The sequence below is a fragment of the Schistocerca gregaria genome, chromosome 4, assembly GCF_023897955.1.
Source record: "Schistocerca gregaria isolate iqSchGreg1 chromosome 4, iqSchGreg1.2, whole genome shotgun sequence".
NCBI lineage: Eukaryota > Metazoa > Arthropoda > Insecta > Orthoptera > Acrididae > Schistocerca > Schistocerca gregaria.
In genome coordinates, this window is record NC_064923.1 from 195578739 (window position 1) to 195600772 (window position 22034).

Consider the following 22034-nt stretch of genomic DNA (forward strand, 5'->3'; position numbering starts at 1 on the left):
ATTTCAGGGGGCGCCAAATTCGAAAAAAACCTTGTTTCAGAAAGCGCCTAGCATCCAGCGCACGTTTGTCAATCGATTGTTTATATGATTTTGAAACGCTTCGCTGTTGATTTTTGATCATTTTTTACATATTCTAAGCTGATTTCTGAACGAATCACGAGCGGCTTTATGAATCCTGCGTAGTACCTGCCAGAGGAATCCCCGTCGCATCAGGAAACGGGAACGGGGCTATACGAGCTGAGCCGAATAAACCCGAGCGGGTGAATAGCAATCGCTGTTTGTTTATGTGCTAGATACGGTGTGCGAATGATAAGCATTGTTATAATTACTAGCGAATTTCATGGAGTCAGACTACCAGAGTGAAAATAAACGACAAACAGAATATTATATAGATTACGTATTACCTTCTCGGTGTAGGCAAGAAAATGAAATTTTGACACAATATTTTTGCCATATCCTTGCACTACTAAGGGCCAGTTGTACGGTTTTTGGTTAGCAACCGCTCAAGCTCTATTCTCGGATTAGCACGCAAAACGTGTTGTACGAACGCGTTATTACGCCTATCCGTAGAATAAACGCATGATACCTAACCCGTGATTCTGGCAGAGTTACTGAAGTTAACTAGAGAATAGGTTTTGACACTGGCAGCAATAGTTACAGAATTAGTGATGAAAAGATTGTTTGCTAGAACGAGGAAGGAGAAGAAACGGAGATATTACACAAATTATATGAAAGAATATGACGATTCCAAATTTATGTAAAAATTTCGTACTACTGCTTGACGATCTTATGTTTGAGAAACTGGAGCACGTGAATGAAACGTGAAGTTATTTCCTGACATACAGATTTTTCCTTGTAGTTGGACTAGTAGGCATTTGATATTAGTGCTTCGTGAAGTATATTCTGTCTTGTTATTTATGTAAATGAGGTAGATAAAAATGACCGTTTGTGACAATACATTCTCGCTTATATGACGTGTGTTACAATTGCTGCAGTATTAGGAAGTCCTGTTTCGTGTTATCTAGCACCCAGTGCAAAACAGACGTTATCAAATCGAGAAACCACTCCACTCTTTGGTACTATTCGTTTTAACAGCTTTTTCAGTGTTTAGACAATATTTTGATTTTTAACGTTGCGAAACGTTTGACGAAAGTTGATGTAATAAACAGATTAGAGAGAAAAAGATGCCAAAATCTAAGGATTGAAGAAATGTGTACTGTCTTGCTTGTCTCTTGTCTTTGTTGGTTTTATATTACCTATATTTAATTTTATGCCAGACAAAAGAGAAAATTATTAGCTAATAGGTAATAAAGAGTGCAAGTTTTCTGAAGAGTTCTTATTCTTCCGGTCACAAATTGTCCCATCGAGTATTAATTGTGAGTTTTTTGAAGGTGGTAGTATGTCGGTCTGGCCGACAGGGAGCAGGAGAGGTACCACAGGATATTTTAATTTCCAGTGTCCTGAATACAGGTTGGTGGATGCCATTAAAAAATATACACGTTTGAATTCCACAGAGCGAGGTACAGTGAAGTGCCATAGAGCAATGCTATGTGAAGAGGCGTGCGACTGTAGTTTGGCACACTTAAGACCAAATAACATGTCTTATATTTCCACGGACATATACGTTTTATACATTTTATACATCAAACTCTTAACAAAGATTGAAAGGTGGCTACACTGAGTCACAGCGCCAGAGATTGCGGCAAAGATTATTATTCCGCCGTCTCCACTGGACGCAGTAGTAGTTCAGAGGAAGTCGAGAGCAGTCGTTGTTCTGTTGGGGGAGAGAGTAGACGATCTGAGTGTTGACTGAAATGTACTGTTCTGTTGGTGTAATGTATAGATGGAAGAAAATGCAATTGTCAGAATATATTTGAGAAAGGAGACGAGCTTTTGATTTATGATGCTGGTGTAATGGAATATTTTCGACAATATATAATGAGGTAAAAAGGTATCACAGTTTTCTTTAATAACAATCCATCTTGCTCACAGGTACAGTCAACAAAGCATCTGGCTAGTGTTCATTTATTAGACTTTTAATTCTGGTTTCTATGTGCAATTACTGTATTTCTTGTTTTTAAATTAGTTCATTGTAAATGGTGTTTAAAATATTTTGTCGTGTTGAGGAAGAACGGAGCGAGATACATGTACGTTGAGTCACACTACCACACACACGACAGTTACACTTGTGCTTTGTTGTTTCGTAGCTTTTATAGTTGCAGGGGACTTAATTAATCAATTGTGTTAACGGAAATTCCTTTTCATTCTTTATTTTTATTTTCTGCAGTCAGATTGCGTGCTAATAATAGTCAGGACCAACCGGTTACGAGACTTGGAAACCGGTCACGCAGCTAGTAAATTATTGCATTTATTCATTAATATTAGTCTTTTCTTTTTAATTTAGCCCCCATGCAAGATGTGCGCTACAAAATTAACGTATTCTTTTTTTTTTTTTTTTAAAAAAAATTTTAGCGTCCTATCTCAAACGGACAAGTGGGAGGGAGGGGGGCGCGCCACTATCACGTTTTTGCCCCTGTTCGGAAATATTGTTGACCCGGGGAACTGTCTTCGTGTAGACTCCAATGATGACTTTATCGCGAAATAGTCGAAAGGAGGAAGAGCAATCTCCACGATTTAGATACGCAGTCAACAGACTGCATGAGGAATACGGCGAAATGTTTACTCATAAGGCGACCGCTCTGGTCCTGAGGCCCCTTGAGATCATGAAGACCCAAAGAGAGCAAACAAGAATGAAACAGCATTTGTCAGGGCCACCCCAGAAGAAATACTGCGCCCATCATCCGCATTATGCATCTGCAGTTGGCATTTATCGCGATAAATTCGAACATCTCAGTCGATGCAAAAGTTTTGAACCTATGAACATCCACAATTGAGGAATGTATTTAAAGAATAAAAAGTCCGCTTCAGTTACCAGTAATGTAATTAACCCCACGACCGGTTTCGAATCTTAAAGATTCATCTTCAGGTGTAACCAAACAATTATGGAGACATAAATTTGTGGCAGTCGGGTCAGTCAGTCTCGGGGCCTCACACCTACGTCAAGCAAACGCGTGGGAGCGCAGTCGCAGCAACCACAGTGCCCTCTCGGACAGCACGACGCGGAAGTGACTGGAGCAGAGAGTCCAGAAGTCGGCTAACCGCGGCGGCGGAAGCGGTCAGCCATTGCGTGCCGTGCTGCCCAGTGAGCGCTGTGGCTGCTGGTCCTACGCTCTCATGCGTTTTTTGACTTCGCTATGATCCTCCAGGACTGCCATGCATTTATATTCCCATAACGGTATGGTGGTACATGGAGGTGAAGCTTTAGCTTCATAACCGGTCGTCGAATAAATTAAGAAAATTACAGGGAAATGGAAGCGTATTTTGTATTTTATAAATCTCAATTGAACCGCACGAGGGTACAACATCTTCTGAAAACTCATCTGACGCTTGAAACACAACATGGTCGTATCCAGGCACGCACCTCTTCGTCCAAAGAATATCGGGGGCCACGAATGTCTTTCTTCAGGGCTCCAAAAATACGAAATTCGCACGGAGGACTGTATAGAGAATGTATAAAGACTTCCCTGCCAAGCTTCTGCAGCGTAGCCGAAACAACAGACACAATAGTTCCCGGTGAATCATGATGACCTTTTTCTTTGACTACATGCGCCCGCTGCTCGTGGGCGTTTTGGATCTTGGCGCCACGATTGTCCCACATCGCTACGGGACACTTTACAAAAGAACTAAAGCGCGCCATGAGCTCCAAACGCTCAGGATTGTTGATGAACGGCATGATTCCATTGCAGGATAAAGCCCTGCCCACGATCTGCCAAAGTTGTTTCGATTACGCTCCAAAAGGGGTCGCGGATTGCTTCGAACCAAGAGGTGCACGGCTGAATACAATCATTGTTCGGTAGATAACATTTTTCCATGAAGCCGTTGACCACTTTTTCTCTTAGCTATGGCGATTACTTTTGAAAGAATGAACAGTTTACGTACTTTTTCCCTGTGTCTCATCATCATTTGACTGCCCTTAGTATGTATATCAGAAATAGTATTGCCAACTATGAAGTCAGTTACAGATAGCAGGAAAAACAATGAATAACTGTCGAAATCTGTGGGAATACCTGCAGTCTATGAGCCACCTGGTTTTTCTTGGCCTAGCCCATCTTTTCCCACTTTCAATCGCAATGGGAGATTTTAACTGACCGTGACAGCTGACGATATTTTGCTGAAGACGATAATAGTGAGCCAGTGGATGGAACAGTTTAACCTTTTGGCTGGAACAGTTTAACCTTCGTGTCGTTTTCGATGTTGGGGATAGCACAAGCTTCCACTCTGCTCTCTGGCAAAGTAATTCAAAACTTGACCTCTGCATAATCACCTCAGAAGCCTCGGATCCCAATGGCAATCATTTGTATTCACCCACCAGGAATCAAAACGATTTGGGATCCACTGTGGAACTTCAGAAAGGCAGACCAGCTGGCTTACCCCATACGAGATGGCGCAGTGGTTAGCACACTGGACTCGCATCCGGGAGGACGAGTTTTCAAACCCGTGCCCAGCCACCCTGATTTAAGTTTTCTGTGATTTCCCTACATCGATTCAAGCGAATGCCGGGATGATTCCTTTGAAAGGGCACAGTCGACTTTCTTGCCTATCCTGCCCTAATCCGGTGGGACCGATGACCTCACTGTTTGGTCCCCTCCCCCAACCAAACATCCTATTCTATGTAGGTTGACTCACACTACCGCTGAACTAAACGTTGTGCGTGTGTGTGTGTGTGTGTGTGTGTGTGTGTGTGTGTGTGTGTGTGTGCAAAAAGTAAAAAGAAAACAAACAAAAATAATCCTCTTCTGAGCATATTAACCGTACAGTAACACTTATCACACTTACACACTTAGTGAGTTCCAAAATGAGTACATCCCATACTCTGATGCCAAAACTGAGAGCTTCATTACATATATGAAAGGAATTAAATATGTACTACAATTGTCATGGAAGAACTGAAGATAACAGATGCCACACCCACTGAAAATCCTATTTCATCTTAACCACTTACTAAAGAAGAAATAAGTAAGGCTATAAATCCACAGCAAGTGAGAAAGCCAACTGGAGTAGTTCGTGTGTTTACTGAATTTGTAACGATCTGGGAAACCCTACTCGAGACTGCCTTAAACATTTCCAAACCGGCATTCGAAGAACAAGCCGCTACAGAAGACAAAGTTCACGAAACTCCACTTAAATTCTGAAGCAACACCACATGAGTTCTCCATCACTTATTCCCAGACATATAAGTTATCCCACATTTCACAGGCATAAAATCCCTGTAATAGTAACAGGACATTTACGGCTCCAAAACGAGAGCAGCTCAGAATTATTCACAGATTTTAGTACTCCCAGTCATTCTGTACCCCCACACATTTCTAGACTATAATTTTCTATGGATCCCCTGCAGTCTTCTTTGAAAGTTTTCACTTGATACCAGTAACAGTGTTACTAAATTTTGAAACCCACAATAACATTACTAAAATCCAAAACTGTAGTCTAATTCATTCATTAATACATTTCAAAACAAATGAATATAGGACGTAAGGATCATCACATAAGGATCATATCATCACATCACGATCAAGATACAAAACAAACATTTACGTAACTTGCAAACATCGTCGAAATGGCAGTTGCATCTTCTGTCAGCAGCGTGGTACATTTCCACTCATCTCAGTGCCGTTACTTGTTCGGGCCTTACTGCTTCGCACAGATAATAGGTAGTTACCGTATCTAAGGTCCATCTGAAATGGAGATACTATACGATACAATTCCTGCTGCCCAGAAAGCTACAGAAAAATCCACATGAGGTCCGATGATACAGTTAGTACCCCACAGTTTGGCGAAAATGTTTTGACACCGAAAATGCACTATAATCCAGTCCCCACATCAGCATACAACATATACTCGCACCATAGCATACGCACTAACACGAGAGGAAAACAACCACCAATAAAATCTTCTTATGTGAGTGCTCTATTGCTGAGAAGGCCACAAGGCAAAGATCAACTATTCCATCCATGAAATTGCGGCAAAGCACAGTGACAACAGGCAATGAATAAAGTCAGTTCAGAGTTCTCTTCCGTGCAAAATTACTCAGTAGACATAGCCCACAGTCGGTTGACCCCTTCCGTTCAGAATTACTCAGGTGGCCTACCCCATAACAATCCCTTGACTCGGCTCACCCGTACTACAGATCACAATCTACCACCTTATGTGAAAAGAAACATACTATAACGTCCATGCTATATGGGCTTCGTTCCTCTCTGAAGGCAGTGACTCAAAGTCTCCACAGACTTAACCACAGTAAAGCTTCAACATCAACCACAGAGCACCCACTGCCATAGCCCCAGTTGTCACACACACATTCCGTTACGTACTGCCCCACGTACTACCCGCACCTGCTTGTTGTCGCTCCGCGCCCCCCCTCTCCTCCCCCCCCCCCCCCCTTGGCCACATGTAACAACCGCTCTGGCTGCCACCTCCGTCTTCCCAGCGATGCACGACACGCAACCTACCGACCGCCACAGTCCTATCGATAGGCAAAGACGTGACAAACGCCACACCATTCAGTAGCATTTCGGAGAAAACTAGGAAATATAATGGACATTGATTAGTAGCAAGGGTACTCAGAACAATTTCTCGTGGATCATCAAAACTACAGGTATTTTCTCACTGATTGAAAAACCAACAGCACATTCTTTCCCCCTCCTCCACCTGTCCCTCCCCTCGATAGTTCAAAAACTGGGTGCGTTGCTGGAAGAATATCTGAGGAACATTTTGGATTTAAATTATTCGAGGGCTTTAAAAACAAATCGCTGTCACAGTCTTATTTTGTCTCTGAAGCCATTTAACGCAACCCTTATTTGCAACGATGCACCTTTCAGACAGCCCGCGAGTTACTTTCATTGGTTGTTGCACAATTTGGCACTTAGTTTGGTCTTAAAAAACACTGTTTCCGTGTAAAGATCTGCGGTGTTTTTCATCTTGGGAGCGAACTGTGTTTCCAGGATGTGAGGATATCGAGCGGATGTTGTGGTGATTTCATTGTCCGTGTATCCTTCAAACAGATAAAGCATGATGACACAGTAAGATAAAGCTATGAGGACTATCCCGTGACCACTAACAAAAACCCAGTTAGTTCAGATATCTGTGAAGGTGGTAATAGTCCTCCAGAGTCCAGTTTTCCTATGAAAGTGGCATCTTCAATAAGCGTGGATATCTCTCGTTCATTGTGAAATATTTTGTGGAAACAAAAACAGTTGTAATCTATTTTAATTACATTCCCAAAGCAGGTGTTTCTGATCTTTTTAACTGATGGCTTACTGATTGCAAATGTTACCCTCAAGTGAAAATTTTTGTAGTTCATAAATGTAATTAATGTAAGCTAAATTCTAAAGCTGAATAATACAGTAGATCTGCGCTTATATAACGTTCAACGCGGATTCAAGTAATTTAAAAATGCAATGTTGATATGTAGTATGCCGATGACAAGAAATGTTTTGTCTGTCGCACAGTGAGGTACCTTTACCTGCTGGTAAAGTGTCGAACCCCCTTTTGCTCTGCGTAGTGCGGCAACCCAACGTGGCATGGATTCAACAAGCCGTTACAAGTTTCCTGCACAAATATGCTGCCACCGTATGCGTCCATAACTACTTAAGTGTTGCTGGTGCAGGATTTTGTGTGCGAACTGACCTCCCAATTATGTCCCCTAAATGCTCGATGGGATTCATGCAGGGCGATCTAGGTGGCCAGATCTTCGCTCGACCTATATCGTTAACTTCGATCAGTTGTAGAATTTTGGAACACGTATTATGTTCGAGTATAATGACTTTTCTGGAGACTAGAAATCTACTCTGTAGGAATCAGCATGGGTTTCGAAAAAGACGGTCGTGTGAAACCCAGCTCGCGCTATTCGTCCACGAGACTCAGAGGGCCATAGACACGGGTTCACAGGTAGATGCCGTGTTTCTTGACTTCCGCAAGGCGTTTGACACAGTTCCCCACAGTCGTTTAATGAACAAAGTAAGAGCATACGGACTATCAGACCAATTGTGTGATTGGATTGAGGAGTTCCTAGATAACAGAACGCAGCGTGTCATTCTCAAAGGAGAGAAGTCTTCTGAAGTAAGAGCGATTTCAGGTGTGCCGCAGGGGAGTGTCGTAGGATCGTTGCTATTCACAATATATATAAATGACCTTGTGGATAACTTTGGAAGTTCACTGAGGCTTTTTGCAGATGATGCTGTGGTGTATCGAGAGGTTGTAAAAATGGAAAATTGCACTGAAATCCAGGATGACCTGCAAAAAATTGACGCATGGTGCAGGGAATGGCAGTTGAATCTCAACGTAGACATGTGCAATATGCTGCGAATACATAGAAAATTTCTTTTTCATTTAGCTACAACATAGCATTTCAGCAGCTGAAAGCAGTTAATTCCATAAATTATGTGGGAGTAGGCATTAGGAGTGATTTAAAATGGAATGACCATATAAAATTAATCGTCGGTAAAGCAGATCCCAGACTGAGATTCATTGGAAGAATCCTAAGTAAATGCAGTCCGAAAACAATGGAAGTACACTTGTTCGCCCACTGCTTGAATACTGCTCACCGGTGTAGGATCCGTACCAGTTAGGATTGATAGAAGAGGAGATCCAACGGAGAGCAGCGCGCTTCGTTACAGGATCATTTAGTAATCGCGAAAGCGTTACAGAGATGATAGATAAACTCCAGTGGAAGACTCTGCACGAGAGACGCTCAGTAGCTCGATACGGGCTTTTGTTGAAGTTTCGATAACATACCTTCACCGAGGACTCAAGCAAGTATATTGATCCCTCCTATGTATATCTCGCGAAGAGACCGTGAGTGTAAAATCAGAGAGATTAGAGCACACACAGAGGCATACCGACAATCCTTCTTTCCACTAACAATACGAGACTGGAATACAAGGGAGAACCGATAGGGGTACTCAAGGTACCCTCCGCCACACACCGTCAGGTGGCTTGCGGAGTATGGATGTAGATGTAGCTGTAGAAATGTCTAGAATATTCTTCAAACTAAGAGCGAAGAATTGTAGCTCGGTAACACGGCGCATTGCCATCCATGAAAATTCTATGATTGTTTCGAAGCATTGTTTCCAGCCCTCTAGGGTCCAACCAACATCGTCACGTGCCCAGGAGAAACGCTGCAGTCGATCTCGTGCTATAAGCAAAGGCCCTCGCTTCGGTCGTCTCCTGCCGTAGCCCATTAACGCCAATTTTCGCCACCCTGTCCTAATGTATACGTTCGTCGTACGCCCCGCACTAATTTCTGCAGTTATTTCAGGCAGTGTTGTCTGTCTGTTAACAATGGCAACTGTACGCAAACGCCGCCATCTGTGTATGTGCCTATCATTAACCCCTGACTTTTGTCACCTCGGTGTAGTGTAAGTGTATTTGTCTTGAAACCTGTTCCTCTCATTTGGATATGAAAACGTTTCCTCTCCGAAGTGTAATGTAAGGTGCATGAGATATTTCAAAAATTCAGCTTGCTCTCTGTTCTTTCCTATCGGGTTTTCTAGCCATCTCTTCCTTTTTCGACCCCGACGGTATAAGGTTGCGATGCCCGATGGTAACCTCCACTTTCATTCTCTAGTCCTGCCTTCAGCGGTTGTAAGTTCCTATAGGACCAAACTGAGGTCATCGGTCCCTAGGCTTACATAATTACTTAATCTTAAACTAATTTACGCTAAGGACAACACACACACACCCATGCTCGAGGGATGACTCGAACATCCAACGGGGGAAGCCGCACGAACCGTAGCAAGGCGCCTGAGAGAGCGGTATGGTCCGTCGGTGGAGGATATGCCAATGGAATCCGTAATGCCGTAATGCCGGAGGACAGCAGCCTCGTTGTCAATGCACATCACGGCCTGTGTAGATATCGGCTGATACGACTGTGTGACAAACATGTGAGAGAGTAGCCATAGTGCCACAAGCGGTCCCGAAATTGCGCAACATAGGTAAAGGGAAACCACCTCACACTTATGCCCAGAAAAATCTGTACCATATCTGGAAAACTTAAAGCCGAGGCCAGTCAGTCCCCAGCAGCCTTCAGTGGGCAGAAGGTGATGAGAATCTACGAGCCGGTCAGGAGAAGGACAGCGACTTATAAATCCACAGCTTATTTCAAAGGGCAAAGACTCGCGATGCTATCAGAGCGGTGGGAAGAATCAAAGTTGACATGCTTGGTATCACTGAGATAAACTTCTCTATTTTGAGACAATATAGCATTGATTGATTCAAGAACATTATGCAGGGAACTGTAATTTCAATGGAGTACGGTTCATAGTACACCCAGTTATCAACGCCACTGTGAAGTATTTTATGCCTGTACGGTCATTTTCTTACAGTTCAATCAAAAACCCATTCTGATTAATGTTATCTAGGTATGGCGACTACTTGTGATGCATCAGATGAGGATATCGAAACTTTTTAAGACAGCTCCTCTCTCATCAAACAATCTACTGCTACCATAGTGACGGACGATTTCAGTGCCAAAGTAGGCCATGGTCGGCGTTCAGGGAATGGCAATGACTGAGGTGATCTGCTGATCCAGATATGTCATTAGGAGAGTTCATAATAGCAATCCTTTTCAGTTGCCTCCATGTCGTTTTTATATATGAACCTCAAACTTGAACAAAAATGTCAGGAATCAAACTAATTCCTCATCAAAAAGCAATTCAGAATTTTCATGAGAGGTGTGAAGACATACCTAGCGCCGATATTAACTATGATCACAACCTATTGCTAGCGACAATGAATATCAAAATGAACAAATTTTACGCAGTGCAACGAATCTACCAAATGGCGATCCACAAACTCCAAGATCCAGCACTAAGGAATGAGGCTAAAATGGCATTGTGCACAAAACTAGTCGTAGATTAGATCCTGTAAAACACAAATACAACTAATCTCTAAATCTACAGTGAAGTGAGTCAAGGAAAACGAAAGGACTCAGAGACTAGGAAACACGAGCCTTGCATGACTACTGAAATTCTACAACTCTTCGATAGCAGAAGATCCTATAAAACTAAATACCCGGTAATGTACACAGAATTGCAGAAAGTACTGCAGAAAGAAATACGTATTGTAAAAAAAATTCAAAAGCATGTAGCAGCGAAAGAGAATTGAATGGAAAGAGTAACTCATTCAACTTGTAAGAGAAAATAAGATAACTTACGGCAGCAAAGGAAATGAGTTGCTCTAAAACAAGGAAAGCAACATTCTCCCTAGTACTGAAGCGAAACTTGGTGAGTGGAACGAATACACTGAAAATTATTTCAGAGACAACAGAAGTATTGACTGTGATGTCTGTCTGCAAGAGCGATGCCCCAGGGATCAGTGATGGGGCCACTCCTGTTTCTTATTTATATAAATGATGTGCCCTCTAGTATTTTGGGTAACTCTAAAATATTTCTGTTTGCTGATGACACTATCTTGGTAGTAACGGATGTTGTGTGCAACATTGTCTCGGTTTCAAATAGTGCAGTAGACGACCTAAGTTCATGGCTTGCAGTTTCTAACAAACAATTCAACGAAACTTGACGTTTTAATTTCACAGAACGGGCATATGATTAGTGAAACTGAACAGCTAAAATTTCTAGGTGTTCAGATAGATAGTTAGCTGTCGTGGAAAGCCCAGGTTCATGATCTTGTTCAAACACTTAATGCTGCCATTTTTACTATTCGGACTGTATAAATGAGTGATCGACACGAAAATTAGTCTGCTTCGATTGTGTCGTACGGTAGTATATTTTTGGGTAACTCTCCCCATTCTAAAACGACATTTTTTTGGCTCAGAAACGGGCGGTTTGGGCAATAAGTGGTGTAAGTTCACGAGCCTCTTGTCGACCCCTGTTCACGAGTCTGGGTATTCTGACATTAGCCTCTCAATACGTATATTCCTTACTGTCTTTTCTTATTAACAATATTAGCTTATTCCGAAGAATAAGCAGCTTTCGCTCCGTTAATACTCGGCAAAAATCAAACCATTTGGATCAGACTTCCTTAACTCATGTGCAGAGAGTTGTGCAGTATACTGCTGCATCCATTTTCAATAAGCTACCAATCGAATTCAAAAATCTTTGCATTAAGCCACTCGCTTTCAAATCGAAACTGAAGAGTTTCGTCATGTGTCACTCCTTCTATTCTGTCGAGGAGTTCCTCGAGGGGGAAAAAAAACTGATTATTGTTGTATTGCAGATTGCGTTTACTTGAACTTATGGACTGACATTTTCGGGTTCATAAATATTTATTTTTATCTGTTATTATTTTTATGTTGTAATTTCCATGACCATGGAGATTTGCTCCTCAATTTGGTCGTACGGAACTTGATGTGTAAATAAATAAATAAAAAATAACAGTTCCAATAATAGGGAAGGCTCCAGGTCCTGACGATATGTGCATTCTACAGCTGCTCAAGTATGAATGATCTCTTTCATTATTGGTTGGTATGTTCAACAGTTTCTGTCCACCGCATGACTGGCTCAAATCAATTGTTATCCCTGTTCCCAAAAAGTCAAGTGAAAAGCGCTATAATGACTACAGAGTGATCCATTTAATGAGCCAGTCCCTGAAGTTATTTCTTGGAATATTGCATTTGAGAATAATTGTGAGAAGAAAACTGAAGACTCTCAGTGTGGATTCAGAAGTGGTTTCGCGACTTGGGAGGAGTTACTGTTCAGATATTGATTCAACGACGTCGTAACTTGTACGTCGATGTTCATGCTCGTTTCATCGATTACGAAAAAGCTTTTGGCACTGTTCAGGAGAAGAATTTGATGAAATCGTAGATGAGCTGTGCTGCATAGTTGTGTTCCTCGATTTAGTGGAAAGCTGTACTGGGACAATTTTGCTACGGTCCTTCTCGGTCGACAGCTGAGATATGTTGATGTCATTGATGTACTTGCGAACAGGCTGTGAGATCTGCAGGAACAACTAAACACTGTTAATGAAAAGAAAAATGACATGGGGTTACGTTAGATGTCAAGAAGACACAACAGATGGTTGTCAGGACAAAACGAGACTAAATTCAGGGCAGTCTTGCATTCCGTAATGATAACAGTGAAAAGGTGAACGGAAACTGGGACCTCTCTCAAGAAATTCGCTCCAGAATTGATCAGAAAATGAAGAAAGCTCTAGCTAGCCTTGACACAAGTATTACATTTCGCACCAGATTACTTCGTTGCTACGTGTTCAGTATCTTACTCTGTGGAATGAGTCACGCACACTCCCCATAAGAAGTTGGAGGCATTTGGAAGGTCGGCGTATTGAAGTCTATTAAGAATACTGTGGATAGATAAAGTCAGAAATTTGGCGGTGATTCGGCCCATAAAGAAAGATTTAGAAAGTCTCAATATTACCAAGAGAAGATAACTCAATACTTTGGCGCATTATAATGCGCAACAATAAATACAATGAAACTTCCTGGCAGATTAAAACTGTGTGCCCGACCGAGACTCGAACTCGGGACCTTTGCCTTTCGCGGGCAAGTGCTCTACCAACTGAGCTACCGAAGCACGACTCACGTCCGGTACTCACAGCTTTACTTCTGCCAGTATCCGTCTCCTACCTTCCAAACTTTACAGAAGCTCTTCTGCGAACCTTGCAGAACTAGCACTCCTGAAAGAAAGGATACTGCGGAGACATGGCTTAGCCACAGCCTGGGGGATGTTTCCAGAATGAGATTTTCACTCTGCAGCGGAGTGTGCGCTGGTATGAAACTTCCTGGCAGATTAAAACTGTGTGCCCGACCGAGACGGTAGGAGACGGATACTGGCAGAAGTTAAACTGTGAGTACCGGACGTGAGTCGTGCTTCGGTAGCTCAGTTGGTAGAGCACTTGCCCGCGAAAGGCAAAGGTCCCGAGTTCGTGTCTCGGTCGGGCACACAGTTTTAATCTACCAGGAAGTTTCATATCAGCGCACACTCCGCTGCAGAGTGAAAATCTCATTCTGGAAACATCCCCCAGGCTGTGGCTAAGCCATGTCTCCGCAGTATCCTTTCTTTCAGGAGTGCTAGTTCTGCAAGGTTCGCAGAAGAGCTTCTGTAAAGTTTGGAAGGTAGGAGACGGATACTGGCAGAAGTAAAACTGTGAGTACCGGACGTGAGTCGTGCTTCGGTAGCTCAGTTGGTAGAGCACTTGCCCGCGAAAGGCAAAGGTCCCGAGTTCGAGTCTCGGTCGGGCACACAGTTTTAATCTGCCAGGAAGTTTCATATCAGCGCACACTCCGCTGCAGAGTGAAAATCTCATTCTGGAAACATCCCCCAGGCTGTGGCTAAGCCATGTCTCCGCAGTATCCTTTCTTTCAGGAGTGCTAGTTCTGCAAGGTTCGCAGAAGAGCTTCTGTAAAGTTTGGAAGGTAGGAGACGGATACTGGCAGAAGTAAAACTGTGAGTACTGGACGTAAGTCGTGCTTCGGTAGCTCAGTTGGTAGAGCACTTGCCCGCGAAAGGCAAAGGTCCCGAGTTCGAGTCTCGGTCGGGCACACAGTTTTAATCTGCCAGGAAGTTTCATACCAGCGCACACTCCGCTGCAGAGTGAAAATCTCATTCTGGAAACATCCCCCAGGCTGTGGCTAAGCCATGTCTCCGCAGTATCCTTTCTTTCAGGAGTGCTAGTTCTGCAAGGTTCGCAGAAGAGCTTCTGTAAAGTTTGGAAGGTAGGAGACGGATACTGGCAGAAGTAAAGCTGTGAGTACCGGACGTGAGTCGTGCTTCGGTAGCTCAGTTGGTAGAGCACTTGCCCGCGAAAGGCAAAGGTCCCGAGTTCGAGTCTCGGTCGGGCACACAGTTTTAATCTGCCAGGAAGTTTCATACCAGCGCACACTCCGCTGCAGAGTGAAAATCTCATTCTGGAATAAATACAATCTTTCGCAACTAATACTTCAAGCAAAAATTGATGGCAAACGTGGTCCAGGAAGTAAAAGATCATACTGACTAAAGAACTTCAGCCCGTGGTTTGCATTGAGCCCAGAATCGATGTTGAGAAATTGTCATGGAAATGCAACATGTAATGCTGCTGACCACCAAAATTCGTGGAGGACGAAGGACTTAATGAAGAAGAAGAAAAACGAAAAAAATTTCCATATAATTCTATTGTACATCAACTGCTGCACTGCAGGTAAGTGGCTGCAATACAACTAATGAACTTTAAGGATACAGATCACTAGTACTAGTGAAGTGAAGCACCTGGACATCAGTTGCTTTCAGATGCTAGAAAAAGGTCAACGCTCACTCTCATTGTTTTAAATTGTGAGGAGTAGATACGTCGTAATCACGAATTTCACTTTCTGCTATCCCATAGGACAACGTCTCATCAAAAGTAGTTCAGTGCCTCATGAGTAAATCAGTCTGAAGGGGTTAAGTCGAGGGCTCCTCTTCCGCCTAGAGCGGCTTTCAGGCCACCCAAACGGTACAGGCCTCGGCAGAGGGCTCATAGTCTGTCCACTAAAACGGAGAAGAGGACTCTTGAAGTGAAGACAATTTGGGGATATACAGAGTGCAAAAACCAGGGCACAGGGCTGCCGACCCGAGCAGTAACAATAGCCCTAGCCCGGCTGTACATCGATTACGACTGAGTTTGAATGACAGGTACAGCTTAATTCCTATACTAGAGCTAGTCAATCGTAACGGTTGGTGAGTGCTAGCGTACTAATCTCTCGGCAAGCTATGATCAGATATTTTCAGTACTTGAGAGATCTGGAGAACGTGCTGGCGAGGACAACAGCCAAACACCCTCTGTATGGACGTGGATCGGAACAGCACAATACGTTGTCTTGCGTTAACTTTTTGAAACATAACGTCAAGGAGATGTCAAGAATAGGTTACTGCCACCGGCCTTTCCACAGCGGAAATATGACAGCTACTGACCAAATTACCGGCTATGCGGACCGGACATGGTCACGTTGTGTTCCCAAAAACATCTCATACAATAACGCCAGCTGTTAGGCCTGTATGATTTTTGTGAGGGAAATCTGGTAACCTTCGTTCTCCTGCAGCTTCATACTCCAAGCAAGCTCTCAATGAGCCACGCGAATAGTGCCCGAGAGGACAGAAATGTTATTGAAACTTCCTGGAAGTTTAAAACCGCTTGCCGGACTCATACCCGAATTCTGGAACTGCGGGCAAGTGTTCAACCGACTGAGCTATCCAAGAACGACTGACAACTCTGCTTCCCTCAGTACCTTATCTCATACCTCTCTAGCGCAAGACAAAAGTCCCGCAGTGGTGCTGTACGCAATAGCGGGTCTGGTGTGAAAAGACAACTTGGTGCCAATCCTGTGTCCAGTACTTGCCTCATACAGGCAACAGTGAGCGCAATTCTCTCTGGTGCCATTTCAAGGGAAATTGCGATACTGATCGCCATGCTGAGAGGTGGTGATGCCACAGGCTGTCGTCACCTGTTCGTGTGGATACTTGCCTTGGTGCAAATAAGCTTTATATACGTGATTTGATTTTTACGATGCTACACAACCGAGGAGCAGTAAGTCTGCAGAACGAATTCCTCACTCTGCAGCTGAGCATGTGCTGATCTGAAACTTCGGAGCAGATTAAAGCTATGTGCCAGACAGGGACTCGAACCTGGGAACTTCTCCTTTCGTGGGAGAGCAGGAGATGAGGTAGTGGCTGGAAGAAGTTGCGAGGGTGGGCTATGAGTCGTGGTTGAGCAGCTTGGTCGTTTCAGGACTTGTCTGCGAAAGGCGAAGATTCTGGGTTCAATCCCCGCTTCGGCTAGCTGTTTTAATCTGCTTGAAAGTGTCAATAATATGTCTGTCTTTTCGGGTACCAATCGCGTGCATCCATTGAGGGCCTGCATTGAGTATGGTACCAGGTTTCTGTCTGTCAGACATTCCAGCTTCTTTCGTGAGCCAAAACACGGCTTTCTCACAAAAAACCAACATTCAAGTGCAATTTCTGTATGTGATTGTCGATATGTAATGCTACCTTCTATACAGACTGTAGATGCCGTTAATCTTATCTATTCTGTGCGATTCCACCGGTTTTTATGTCAAGTCATGCTGCACAATTCATGTCAAATTGAGATTTGTTGCATGCCGCCCTCGGGTTGTTGTAATTTTAGTGCGCAGCAGTTCAGATTAATGCGCAGCACTTCACATTACGCTACACTGTAACGATTATCGTGCAGTTTATTGAATCTTGCCAAATCTGTCACGCGAGCGAAAACAGGAGCCACTTCAAAGGTGAAGGCAGCGTGAATGCCTACAAAGGATGCCAACAGTAGTTATGAAGTATTCCTAGAAAGGAAAATAGCTTTATCGTAGCCTAATCTAAGGAGACAAGAGTAAGTACATGAATGCTTAGTTGTGAATGTAAATTTTGCTAGTATTATGCATTATTTTTTTGAAAAAAAAGGAAAAAGGTCAGAGAAATTCAGAACCTCTTGAAAGTTGGAGGGGGATGATGCTATGTCGCAAAATATTACAGGGAAGTGCATACGCGAGCAACCAAACGGACACAAGGAAATGTCGTATAGGGCTCAAGTAATGGCGCTCCTATTTGTGGGGCTGACGCAACCGCTTCAGCGTCGCTAATACAAGCAGCAAGCTGAGCGTCGTAGCTGACGAAGACGAGGTCAACTGCCAGCTGCTCAACAACCAGCGAACTTGTCTACACCTTAGAACACAATTCGCATGTCTTTTCTACTGATTAGTTCGAAACTAAATATTTTCACGAGTGGTTTTTGGACGTGTGGAAATAATGCACCCAAGGTTTCCTTGGACTGGGTACACAAGTTCGTATCTCTGTTGTGTGATTGACCTCGACAAAATAGTCTGTTGATACTAGAGTCACAGTTTACTAATAAATAGTTACAAGGGTCGTTCAAGTGAAACGAAACCTGTTACAATGGGAGATTTGTCACTCAGCCACGAGAGAGCAAAGTACGATAGCTTGCGATGTCTCATAACTGTACACAACGTGTCAGAGACCTCTAGGTCATGTACAACATCCAATTGAAATTGCACATGTAAGTGATGGATCTAAGCAAACGCAGCGAGAAGTTATCAGTTACTGGCAAAGAACGTGAGACGGTAAGAAATTTATCGTCGATTGCTAACTGTGTATGGAGGAAGCATGAGAGTCCACAGCAATTTCAAAAAATGTGTGTGAAATCTTATGGGACGTAACTGCTAAGGTCATCAGTCCCTAAGCTTACACACTACTTAACCTAAATTATCCTAAGGACAAACACACACACCCATTGCCCGAGGGAGGACTCTAACCTCCGCCGGGATCAGCCGCACAGTGCATGACTGCAGCGCCTTAGACAGCACAACAATTTACTCAAGAGGTTGTAAGATTCTAAAAATGCCATTCTTTATGTGGCTCATTCGATTACTTTGATAAGTATTTATGCCCATTAGTAAGATTTGCCAGTATATACACATACAGAAGGACGTGGTGAAAAGTAATGCCTCCTAATTTTTATGTGATAATTCTTAAACCTTTTAAAATAAAACGAGCGATAATAACGTTCTACACATCTATATATTCACTTCTAAAAATAGTCATCCTGGCGACAAATACGTACATTTCTCCCAGAGAGAGACCATTTTGTGGATACCATCACTATAGCTTAGTTGACTTTGATGACGGAACCACGGCCTCATCTCTGCTTGGAGCGTTTGTTCACTATCAAAGTGAATTGGTCAAAGGTGTTCTTTAAGTTGTGAAAAGAAATTAAAATCGGATGTTGCCAAATCGGGAATGTATTGCGGATGATCAAGGCGACGGATTATTGTAGATGTCGCAGCGCTCGTGTTTTGTCTTTCTTTTTTAGTGTTGAATGAGAGGGTGCTCCATTTGTGGACGGACTCAGATCGATACTCGATTACGGCAACCTGTTTCTCAGGCACCAACATAATTACGTTACACACCGGCATGTTATACGCTACAACTTGGTACCCTGTTCCGGCAGAGGGTTGCAAATATGTTGTCATGGAGAATACAGCTATAGAAAGTTAATAATGTTTGTTTTATTTGAAGAACTACAATAATTGCCACCTCTACTTTGTTTGACGATACCACAAAATATACTATTGCATTACTTTCCCTTTATTCTCTGTCCACCCCCGGTAGCTGAGTGGTTGCCGGCACGGTAGCTCAGCGTGTTCGGTCAGAGAGCTGGCTGGTCTCTGTAATAAAAAGAAAACTGAGTGGAAAGATCAACAAACGAACTTGATCTCATGTCATGTGACGTCCGTAACGACCAAAATGAACAAAACGAAAAAAGAAAAGAAAAAATGGTCTGCGTGACGGATTGTCATTCCTCTGGGCCCGGGTTCTATTCCCGGCTGGGTCGGGGAATTTTCTCCGCCCAGGGACTGAGTGTTGCGGTGTCCTCATACCATTGCGCTCTCTTCGAGTCAGCACTATGCTTTGCTGCCAGTACGTGGGCCCACAGATTAAATCTCTCAACCAACAGAACCATTGTACGTTGAGACCAAAGAAGTGTTCTACTTCGACTAACAGAGGCATTCAACACAACATCAAATGACGCACTATGTGTCGTCATGGGAATCTTCCCCATAGATATCACCATCAGGAACCGCGCAGCAATGTACTGGCTTAGGATGGGGAGAATAGACCAGGTTCGGCAGATCACTGGTGTATCGATTGAGACAACACGTCAACTCAGAGCATGGCGAGTGGATACCTGGCAGAGCGAGTGGGCCAACAGCAATAAGGGCCGCCGTGTATACAACTTCTTCTCTATCTGGGAAAGACTAAAACTAAAACATATCGATCCCAGCCGCGGTATGGTACATTTCATCACAGGACTTGGCCCTTATCACACCCACCTATACCGCGTGAGTCTGCGGCAGACTAATAGATGCACATGCGGGGAAGAAGGTTCCCCTGTCTTCTTCTGCGGACAACGCACGAACACAAGACACACAGTACACATAAATCACGTGAACACACAGAACGAACTGAATGCCGTAATACGCGACCCGGAAAGGTGGACTGAACTCAACAAACTAACTGACGAAATCTCGAAGATCCAACAAATAGAATACTTACGCAACAGACCCTACCGAAGGCAAGTCGGTCCAAACAGACATCACGATGCCCAGGGGGACACATATGATTAGCACCACGAGTGATGAAGAAGAAACAGATACAGACCAGGGAACCAACCTAGATATTGAAGCGACCAGCGCGGATGATCCATAGTGTCAACCACGTCAAATTCAAAGAACTGTCTGGAACAACCGACAAGAGGTGCACAAGTCAATCACGATCCTAAAAACAGATTGCACCTTATATGTAAATAGTTAACAGCATCTCCATCCAGCTTAAAGCTAGGTACCTCTTCAAGGGACCTACGCCTTCAATTAAGAGGCAGCGCACTGTCTGGATGGAAGGATCTTAATTGTGGTCCCTCTCTGTTGAGCCCAACCCTACCTATGGTAGATGGGGGAAAACCATCGTTCATGTTGTGTTGCTGGCGGGGCCGGAAGGTGCTAACTGCCTATACCTCAACCTCCACTACACTAATAACCTTTAATCTGAAGCTTAAAGTTAGGCACCCCTTAAAGGGACGTACGCCCCCTGGTAAGAGGCAGCGCACGACCTGGATGGAAGGATATTGAATTTGGTTTCTCTCTTTTGAGCCCAACCCGACGGATACCTATGGTAGATCGAGGAAAACCACCGTTCAGGTCGTGTTGTTGGCGGGGCCGGGAGGTGCTTGCGCCTGTGTACTCTATTAGGAGCCTTGTAGGCTCAATACAAACCGTTAGCGTCATTACCTTATCACTTTTACCACAAGTACCCTTTCATTAGTAACTTTGAGCCAAGTACAAAATCAGTTACCTCTCTATTGTACATCGTAAATAGTTTAGCAGGCTGGACATGGAGGTCTTAGCCTTAGTTTCTAGCTTTAACGTACCCTAATCGCTTCTAGTTAAGTTAGGTTTTAGGATGGTAGATGTTAAAGGCATGGTGAGCGACGGCCAGGGTCTTGAGGGTCATGCGAAGACCCGGGCCACCGCCCACAACCAGGTGACGGGCAATATTATACCTATCCCTTCTCTATACAGTTCTCTTCCTTCCATCCTTCCAAATATTTAATTTCGTTTTATTTATTAATATCTCATTTGATTTTGTATTAGTTATAAGTTTTTCTAATGCTGCACAAAAAATAAAGATATCAAATGGATCCAAACAAATAGAGCCCGCCTCCACGTGGCGAGACACGGGCAACGGTGTGAGTGGGGACGGGAGCTGATGCGGTGTTACTTTCAGTCACTCCGGACCCCGGACCCAGTCACAGCGGCTAAGTGTCAACATACGACCCAACATAAGAAATTAGACGGTTGGTCATAAAATATAAGCAGCTAGAGAAAAAAAGTGTCCTCATGATCATCCCATCGGCTGCAGGTCGCCGGAGTGGCGTCAACTTAAAAGACCGGCACCCGGCAAACGGTCTGCCCGACGGGGGGCCTAGCCATACGATTTTTAAAAAACTGTGTTCTGTACTCAGTTCCACTCAATATGTTTTTTGGAAGGTAGATTTCTTTGACACGTAAAAGGTAAGCACATACCATTAGCATAAGTATAACAGATCTTTTTATACTATTACAAATACTACCTTTTTGGTTTAACGATCTGATACGGCACCTTCTATTATAAAATTGAGTGCACACAGGAAGTTAGGAAATAAAGCTGGAAAATACACTCCTGGAAATTGAAATAAGAACACCGTGAATTCATTGTCCCAGGAAGGGGAAACTTTATTGACACATTCCTGGGGTCAGATACATCACATGATCACACTGACAGAACCACAGCCACATAGACACAGGCAACAGAGCATGCACAATGTCGGCACTAGTACAGAGTATATCCACCTTTTGCAGCAATGCAGGCTGCTATTCTCCCATGGAGACGATCGTAGAGATGCTGGATGTAGTCCTG

General features: G+C 43.5%; 1 protein-coding gene and 4 non-coding genes across 6 annotated transcripts in view; 3 read left to right on the forward strand and 2 right to left on the reverse strand.

Moving 5' to 3' along the window:
- Positions 1-22034, reverse strand: part of LOC126266759 (uncharacterized) — a 181083-nt gene that overhangs the window by 95617 nt on the left and 63432 nt on the right. The gene's annotated exons all lie outside the window — the stretch shown is intronic.
- Positions 13537-13611, reverse strand: Trnas-cga (transfer RNA serine (anticodon CGA)). Its single transcript has one exon. It is a non-coding gene; the product is annotated as a tRNA-Ser (tRNA).
- Positions 14205-14279, forward strand: Trnas-cga (transfer RNA serine (anticodon CGA)). Its single transcript has one exon. It is a non-coding gene; the product is annotated as a tRNA-Ser (tRNA).
- On the forward strand, positions 14505-14579 carry Trnas-cga (transfer RNA serine (anticodon CGA)). Its single transcript has one exon. It is a non-coding gene; the product is annotated as a tRNA-Ser (tRNA).
- Positions 14805-14879, forward strand: Trnas-cga (transfer RNA serine (anticodon CGA)). The gene has a single exon. It is a non-coding gene; the product is annotated as a tRNA-Ser (tRNA).